Below are 9,551 nucleotides of genomic sequence, written 5' to 3'. Positions count from 1 at the left end.
AGGGGATTTGAGAAGGAGGGGAGCTTAAGGTCCCCAGTAACTATGAGGTGGTGATCAGGGGGTATGGAGTCAATTAGTTGGGAGAGTCGATCAATGTATTTACCAGCAGGACCTGGTCGATAGAAAGAGGTGATATAAATGATGTAAGGTGCAGTGATTGTAGATAGCGTGTATTCAAAAAAGGGAGAGTTGGCAGGAGAGGAGTAATAGATGATAAAAACCTTTGGTGGCAGCTTTGATTTTGAGGAGAAGGGATGTTTACCATCGCATGTCAACCTCGTGTGAGGGCAGGAAGTCACCCCCTGCCCTTTGCGTGCTGGACACGTGATCTGAAAACAGGTGGGTCAGGCTGACTCTGGAGCAGGAGCTCGCACTTGGAGCTACTGAGGCAGAGTTTGTTATGCTGCATCCATTCTGGTACCATTGTTAGGCATGCTATTGCAGGCCATTTCGGATTCTTCAAGTCATTGGAGATGTATTGAGTGTAAAATCCAGTGCTGCTGCTTTCCATTATATGCGCCTGTGTTGCATGGAATATGGGGCAGGGGATATTTTGGCCCGCTGCACATATGATTATTATGCTTTTGGAGCAGTCACATAGAAACGTCCTGGCAGGCAGCCCGGTCTGTCTACAGAGAGTTTTAGCACTTAGACAGAGCTAATGCATTTGAAAACCAAATCCAAAATGGCCAGTGTGTGCCAAACGGCAATCTCATGATGACAAACATGGGTGTACCCAGAGGTGTAGCCGGTATTGTCTAACAAGTGGGGCATGAAGCTAATGTACTTTGGCCCACCACAGTGACATTAACATCTGTAAATGCCCACACAACACTTCTCAGTGGGTACTCACAGACTTTGGGTGGGCCTTTCCCAATCAATGCCCATCCTGTCTACACCTATGGGTGTACCAGAGGTACTGGGGGCTATTTCGACTGCGAGAGGCCGAGTGCATTCTAGGGCGCTCACTGTGGGTCTTCTGCCCTGAGTGAGCCAGAGGACATTCTGGAAAATGTAGTCTTGTATTGCTTCTGCAGGCAGTGAGGCTGAATGTATCCCTGTGCACTTAATCTACTAGGAGTGCGTGCACTGAGGGGAGCAGAGTGCATTATGGCCCCATATAGCCCTGCGTGGCCTCAGCACTGAGTGACGCAGAAACTATTCTGTAACATGGAGGCCTCTGCACTGAGTGAGAAAGGGTGCCTTCTGGGCCGCGTAAAGCTCTGAGGAGGAATGCTCTGTACTGAATGAAGCGGAAATCAGTCTGAGTTGTGTGTTCCTATAGCAACTGCACCTGTGAGACAGAGTTCATTCTTGGACATGTACTCCTGGAAGATGTTTGTACTGAGTGAAGAGCAATCCTGCGTGGGTGTGTGTCCCTGAATAAGAAAAGCACATTTTTGGGTCAAAAGCCTGGGAGAGACCTGTGTAATGTGTGCGTTTGTGTGAGACAGATTCCATTGTGCAAAACGTAGTTGATGCAGGGCTGTGGGTGACTCTGTACACTGTGAGTCAGTGTGCCTTTCGGACGTGTAAATAGTTCAAACTATCCAGAAGAGACCACATCACTCCAGCCCTAAAAACACTGCACTGGCTCCCAGTAAAATATTGCATCACCTTCAAAACAATGTGCATAACGCACAGGGCAATCAGCGGACAAGGAGCCGAATTCCTACAAAAGAAAATAACAATCTACAAGCCAACAAGACTCCTCAGATTAAGCAATAAAATCCTCCCGGAACAAAAACCACACCTTAAGAAAACACTTGGGGGCTCCTCCTTCTCCCACTTAGCTGCAAAAGCCTGGAACAACATCCCAAAAGAAATAGGAAACACCAAAGATCACCTACAATTCAGAAAATTACTAAAAACCTGGCTCTTCAACACCAGTGACTAAAACAAAAAAAACTAAACAACCGAACGGGAAACACAAAGAAAAAGGATTACTAAATTTACAATGACACTGACAATACCCATAACCGACCAGAGAAACTCTTACTACTAGAGAGACGATGCTAAGTCGAAGAGGACACAAGCGACGCCCTTGAGGACAGGAATCACCATCCCTAGCCAACCCAATGCCAACAACGTCACCCGCCCCATAATCGCTACCAACTATCATACTTGCATAGAGTTGTGTGAATGTTAGCACTTGCCACACTTCAACTAAGTTGTGGACACTGGCACGGGCACTGACCGTATGGAGTCGTGAATGAAAGCGGATGCCGCCTCTGGACGTAATTACAAGTTAAGGCATGCGCCACGTCTCAAAGGGGATGGGAGCGACAGCCAGAAAAAAAACATAATAAATAAGAAAATAAACAAATAAGATGCTGATTGCCAACCACCCGCCACATATGGATGGAGTAGCCTTAGCTAGGCACTCCAGCGCACCGACTGGATGGGGAATGCTCTCTGGGCCACACTGTAAGGGGCGCACAAACACCTGCCTGCCCCGCATACAGACAGGTGTCAACTTGGTGGCCGAAGGCGAACTTGGATGGGGTTTTGAATGCGAGTGCATGCCATGTGTGAAAGGGGACTTTGAATATCTGACAGCTCATATCAGGTCAGAAGACGCAGAGATGCTCCTGCACCACATCTGGAGAGAACACGGAAACTCAGCGTATCACTTCCAGGCAGCAATGCCAATTAACCAACCCACTAACAATTTCACCCCTCTGCATACACCTCTGAAACTCTAACCAAAAACAACCACAAACCTACAACACAATAATCTGCACAAACTTCACCACACTGCAAAAACAAAACAAATCACACATAGACTCGCACAACAGCACACGGCGACCACCGACCGTAAAACACCCCAAGGATTGGGGTGTTTTACGGTCGGTGGTCGTTGTATGCTTTTGTGCGAGTCTATGTGTGATTTGTTTTGTTGTTGCCAACTGACCCACCGGGCTGAGGCTGCGAACAGCTCATCACTGCTCTCTTGCACTTTACCAGATGTTTGCCCACTAACTCACCCTCACACCCTTTTCTCCCTTTTTCAGAGCCGTCAGAGCGCCAGGCGACCACTCCGGTGGTGATAGTGCACAGTACAAATATCCTTTAACATTAACATTAACATTAATGTGTAGTCTTGCGGGCGACTCTACATGCACTGCATTGTGGGATCGGTGGCCATGGTGTGGCTTCTGCTCTGGGCAAGGCAGAGTGCAATGTGGGAAACATCCTTTATCCTTCTGGTGTTGATGTATCAGATCAAACCGTATCCCGTCCGATGCATCTAGCGCTGTGAAGTGGCAGTGAAAAACCTTGGGCCTGATTTGCAGAAGCGCTTTACAATGGTGCAATCCCATGCTTTGTAAAACAGGCCCTAATTAAGCATCTGAACATTAATAACCTGTATATAGATATATAGATCTAAAAACCTGAATGTTCAGACATAAGCCTCCTACACCCTAAGCCACACCCTCCCGTCTTGGGCTGGCACCATGAAGCTGCAATGACATATTGTGCAGGATATAAGTAAAAATGCAGATTGCGCAATTACAAGTCTAGGTAGTCATCAGCACTTTTTGAAAGCATGTATGTGATTTCTATAGCGCCAACCCAGCTGGATAGCAACAGAGTGTTGAACAATACAGGGGGATGGCACTACAGAATTTACAACCAGGAGGTAGGAGGGCCATTGGAGATTGAGCAGTCAGAGTTGAAGAAAGCATTCCTGGGGCAGGGGCGTAGGAGACCCATAAAATCTAGGGGGGACAGGGGACACCTTGGGACTTTGCTTTTTTAATTTATTTATTGTGTTTTAGTGACAGAACTCGACTTTTCACAAAATTAAAATAGCAGTAAATATTAAATCATATATATTATCACTGTATAAAACAAGAGAAAAGAAGAAAAGAAAAAGAAAAGCAGTTCAGGGTACAAAATCCTACAATTTGGCGTCTCACTTCAGAAGGCTCAGTTCACGTAAAAATGTTACCACTTTCCAGGTCAAAAGGCTTTCATGGTATGCTTGTATTTATTATTTACACTAATTTGCTGCTCGAGTTGCCGCTTGCTGGATACCGCCATACCAGCCTGCACCGCACTGGTCTGAGACCACATGTTTGCCTCACCTGCACTGTACGCAGTGTCAGTATACATACACTCATCGCTCTGTGGTGATGAAGTCCATGTTGGACCCAGCTTCGAGGTAGGAGGGCAAGTGGGTAATGGGGATTATAAGCCACTTGAACTTCCATAAACTAGTGCACTGTTCTGGATGTGCTAAGGGAACAGAAGGGAAGATGGCAACATGCTTCTTCTCAAAGCAACAGATCCCCTTGCCTATTCTCGGCCCATAGTTAAATGTGGATACTTTGTGAATCTCGGTGCATCCATGAATCATTGATGTTAAATTATGTGAACAACAATCAGACTTAGCAGTAGAGAGCATCCCTTGTGTTGAGTTTTAGGTATAATTCAACAGTTTAGTGCATATGATAAAAATGGCACACACACACTCACACACACATATGTGTAAAACTCCTTCTGCACCATCATTTCCTTAAAAGCTCTCAACTTTTTTCTAGCTTGCTCCCCTTCAGCATTCAAATTCGCCCAGCCTTCAGTCATCATCACCATAATACCCAACTTCAGCGCACTGAATCGTCTAATTCAACAGTTTAGTGCATATGATAAAAATGGCACACACACACTCACACACACATATGTGTAAAACTCCTTCTGCACCATCATTTCCTTAAAAGCTCTCAACTTTTTTCTAGCTTGCTCCCCTTCAGCATTCAAATTCGCCCAGCCTTCAGTCATCATCACCATAATACCCAACTTCAGCGCACTGAATCGTCTAATTCAACAGTTTAGTGCATATGATAAAAATGGCACACACACACTCACACACACATATGTGTAAAACTCCTTCTGCACCATCATTTCCTTAAAAGCTCTCAACTTTTTTCTAGCTTGCTCCCCTTCAGCATTCAAATTCGCCCAGCCTTCAGTCATCATCACCATAATACCCAACTTCAGCGCACTGAATCGTCTAGCTCTTTTAGAATCAAGATCTCCCTAACAGCTTAAGCACCAAACTGCCCTCCACAAGCACCTTCCACATTGATACCACAAACCTGCTCGCAACACTCTGATGCCATCCGTACCCTATCCGGATCCATGCTCACACACTAGGGTGTGGAAACAGCGTGCAAATGTACTTTCAGACAATTGATCAACGTCATGTAAACCAGTTACGACTAATTAAAACACATCAGTGAAGAGATTTACCTCGTAGGGTGTCTGTCAGCAATATGAAAAACAGACTTATGTATCAAATATGTACACTGCGCTCATCACCATCATATGTCAACATAAGGGCGATAATGGCACCCAACAATGCAAATGATAAATGTTATTCTGCACCATGACCTCATACTTCTCCTATAATCCTAATTGCCAAAGGAGTAGAAGAGGAACCAATATACAAAACCTTACGAGTGGCTCAACGCTAGACACCTGCAATTGTTCACGCCGCTCTTATGCAATCTACAGGGATCCCAAAAAATGTTTCATCGGAACAGGAGTTTCTGGGGATCTGTCAACCTTCTAATATAGCATTTTATAGTAAAATTGCCTAGCTCGCATCCCTCAAAGATGGGGTGGCACAATCATCAAAAAGTAACATTCATCACCCCTCTTTAAATCATATTTGTCTTTTAGCAGAATGCAGAAACGCGCCACAAGAAGCCATCTTTTGCATCCAAGATACAGCCCAGAGAGAGAAGCCCTAATCGATGATAAATCCTAGAGCACAAATGGTTGCCTCAGGAGGATTAATAGGGGGCACAGTGGCAGAAGGTTGCATTGGCAGAGGGCTTACAGAAGAGAAAGAGGGGGTTCTAACAGCACATGTGGATATAAACACGGAGCAGAGGAATGGGGGGGGGGGCTTAGATGGAGGGAGCCTAAGCCACAAAAAATACCCTCTTCTGCAGCAAAGGATGCCTTTTATTTTGATAAAGTTCAGCTCCCCTGATGTGCCCTCACTTCCTCTGCCTCCTCTTTCAGCCCTAAGAGATCCCCCTCACCCACCAATCTCTAGCCCCCACAGTTGCTACTCGTGCACTCAAGGCCGCCTGCTACTGATCCCTGCCAGCTCTGTCAAATCAGAGAGATTCGGTTTCTAACTGCAAGGTTTAATCAATAAGAAGTCCACTGGCTCCCGATCCATGATAGAATCAAGCTAAGAACACTGGTCATCACCCACAAGTGCCTATCACGCACTGCCCCACGCTATCTTTCTGACAAATTCTCTAGAAACTGCCCCATTAGACCCACCAGAACACCTTACCTGCACCAACTAAAGATCCCCAAGTATAACCTAAAAACTGCAGGAGGCTCCAGTTTTCCAGTGCTCGCAGCACAATTTTGGAACACCCTCCCCACTACAATTAGATCGGAAACCGCATTCTGGCCATTCAGAACCATGGTAAAATCATGGCTACTAGCCTAAACATCCAGAATTTCACCGACATGACTGGCTAGCTGCCGCGCTCGACTTATAGCAATGTTTACTCTATACATAGCATATTTAGGACCAACCTGTAACCCGGTCCGCATCTGCCACTGTAACTTGCCCTCTGTACATTCTGTTCTCAGTATATTCTACTCCTGTATGTAAACTTTCAGAGCCTGAACTAATGTACGCTCTGTCTGTTGTATTTATGATGTTCGTGTAACGATATGTAACTCTGCTGTACACATGATTATGCGCCCAGTTACCTGAGGGTTTGGTTGCGCTTTATAAATAAACAAACTAAACTAAACTAAACAGTTGAAGTTTCCTAATGCTGATGGGGATCGGGCTGAAAAAAATCGGGTTGACTTGAAACTGCTGTGAAGTGAAATGAAAGCGAGGGCGTGGGGAGCTGGAGACGCAGACGCAGGCGGCGGGGAGGAGAGGTTAAATACGTTGTTTCCTGCTTGACAGAAAACCAGACGACCCCTGAGGCTTAGAGGGCATGGGCGGAGGCGCATGGACGATAGCCCCTTGGATTGAGCGCCTGCTGCGGACACCTGTCTTCTTGCACGCTGACACTGTTGAGACCCTGCGCAAATTGTCAAGCTTTCAGAGGATACCCCAAACACTTTAGACTTAGTCACGTTTCCATGGCCATCAACGAGCAGTTATTGTGGCCAGCAGAATAAGAGGCCGATTCATGGAATAATTAGCGCGGCGCAAGTGGGCAAAAACGTGCGAATCGCAGTGGAATAGCGAAAATCGCAGTGAACGTGCGAAAATCGCATGAAAAGCAGCGCACGTCGATTCATGGAAGGCCGTGCGCGAGAAAACCAGCGGATGTGCGAAAAAAAAGTGCGCGGCGCACGTTGGCGCACGTTGGCGCACAGGCCATCTAACAGCGTGCGCCAGGTCACAGCGAAAATCGCACAGGCCACAGCGAAATTCGCACATAGCGCGGCGCACGCAATAAAAGTAGGCGGAACACGGGCGTAACACTCGGAATGGGGAACAACTTGCCAAAACGTGGGCGTCACGGGGGAAGTACAGGGCACAAGTGCGCGGAACGCCCACACGCTCGCCTACAACACGTATTCATGGAATAGAATAGGGGAAAAAAGCGCACGCTCAAACCAGCGCACAGGCACAAACACGACCGCCACAAGAAAGGAGGCGGTAGCGTCTCTGCGGCTGTAAGAAATGTGCGCCAAAAGGTGCGCCAACAAATAGCACCTATATACTGCCATGATGAATGTCCCATACTGTGGCCCTCCAGGAAAAATGACGTGCAAAGGGGTACCCACAAACACGGACACCCGCTGACAAAAAATACGTGTGCATGTATACCGGGGTGCGCGGGAAGTGTCACACGCGATTTGCAGGGTACGTGCATCACAGGGGTTCGCGTGAAGTTATTCACACGATCGGGCCTGGGGGAGCGGGCTACGTGTATTACAGGGGTTCGCGTGAAGTTCCTCACGCGATCGGGCCTGGGGGAGCGGGCTACGTGTATTACAGGGGTTCGCGTGAAGTTCCTCACGCGATCGGGCCTGGGGGAGCGGGCTACGTGTATTACAGGGGTTCGCGTGAAGTTCCTCACGCGATCGGGCCTGGGGGAGCGGGCTACGTGTATTTCAGGGGTTCGCGTGAAGTTCCACACGCGATCGGGCCTGGGGGAGCGGGCTACGTGTATTACAGGGGTTCGCGTGAAGTTCCTCACGCGATCGGGCCTGGGGGAGCGTGCTACGTGTATTTCAGGGGTTCGCGTGAAGTTTCACACGCGAATAGCCTGGGCGCGTGTATTTCAGGGGTGCGCGGGAAGTTTTACACGCGATTTCTGCACGGTACGTGTATTTCAGGGGTTCGCGTGAAGTTTCACACGCGAATAGACTGGGCGCGTGTATTTCAGGGGTGCGCGGGAAGTTTTACACGCGATTTCTGCACGGTACGTGTATTTCAGGGGTTCGCGTGAAGTTCCACACGCGAATAGCCTGGGCGCGTGTATTTCAGGGGTGCGCGGGAAGTTTGCGCGGGAAGTTCCACACGCGAATAGGCTGGGCGCGTGTATTTCAGGGGTGCGCGGGAAGTTCCACACGCGAATAGCCTGGGCGCGTGAATTTGAGGGGTGCGCGGGAAGTTCCTCACGCGATCGGGCCTGGGGGAGCGGGCTACGTGTATTACAGGGGTTCGCGGGAAGTTCCACACGCGAATAGCCTGTGCGCGTGTATTTCAGGGGTTTGCGGGAAGTTCCACACGCGAATAGCCTGGGCGCGTGTATTTCAGGGGTGCGCGGGAAGTTCCACACGCGAATAGGCTGGGCGCGTGTATTTCAGGGGTGCGCGGGAAGTTCCACACGCGAATAGCCTGGGCGCGTGAATTTGAGGGGTGCGCGGGAAGTTCCTCACGCGATCGGGCCTGGGTGAGCGGGCTACGTGTATTACAGGGGTTCGCGGGAAGTTCCACACGCGAATAGCCTGGGCGCGTGTATTTCAGGGGTTCGCGGGAAGTTCCACACGCGAATAGCCTGGGCGCGTGTATTTCAGGGGTGCGCGGGAAGTTCCACACGCGAATAGGCTGGGCGCCTGTATTTCAGGGGTGCGCGGGAAGTTCCACACGCGAATAGCCTGGGCGCGTGTATTTCAGGGGTTCGCGGGAAGTTCCACACGCGAATAGCCTGGGCGCGTGAATTTGAGGGGTGCGCGGGAAGTTCCACACGCGAATAGCCTGGGCGCGTGTATTTCAGGGGTGCGCGGGGAGTTCCACACGCGAATAGCCTGGGCCCGTGTATTTCAGGGGTGCGCGGGAAATTCCACACGCGAATAGCCTGGGCGCGTGTATATCAGGGGTGCGCGGGAAGTTTTACACGCGAATAGCCTGGGCGCGTGTATTTCAGGGGTGCGCGGGAAGTTTTACACGCGAATAGCCTGGGCGCGTGTATTTCAGGGGTGCGCGGGAAGTTTTACACGCGATTTCTGCACGGTACGTGTATTTCAGGGGTGCCGGGGAGTCCCACATGTGATTTGACAGTGTGGGTCCTCCCAGGTGTACCCTGTACACCCTCCAC

This window comes from Ambystoma mexicanum, chromosome 8, assembly GCF_040938575.1.
Source record: "Ambystoma mexicanum isolate Mex_15411 chromosome 8, UKY_AmexF1_1, whole genome shotgun sequence".
NCBI classification, from domain to species: Eukaryota; Metazoa; Chordata; class Amphibia; order Caudata; family Ambystomatidae; genus Ambystoma; species Ambystoma mexicanum.
The sequence above is the reverse complement of the archived record's forward strand: the minus strand, read 5'-3'. Positions refer to the sequence as shown.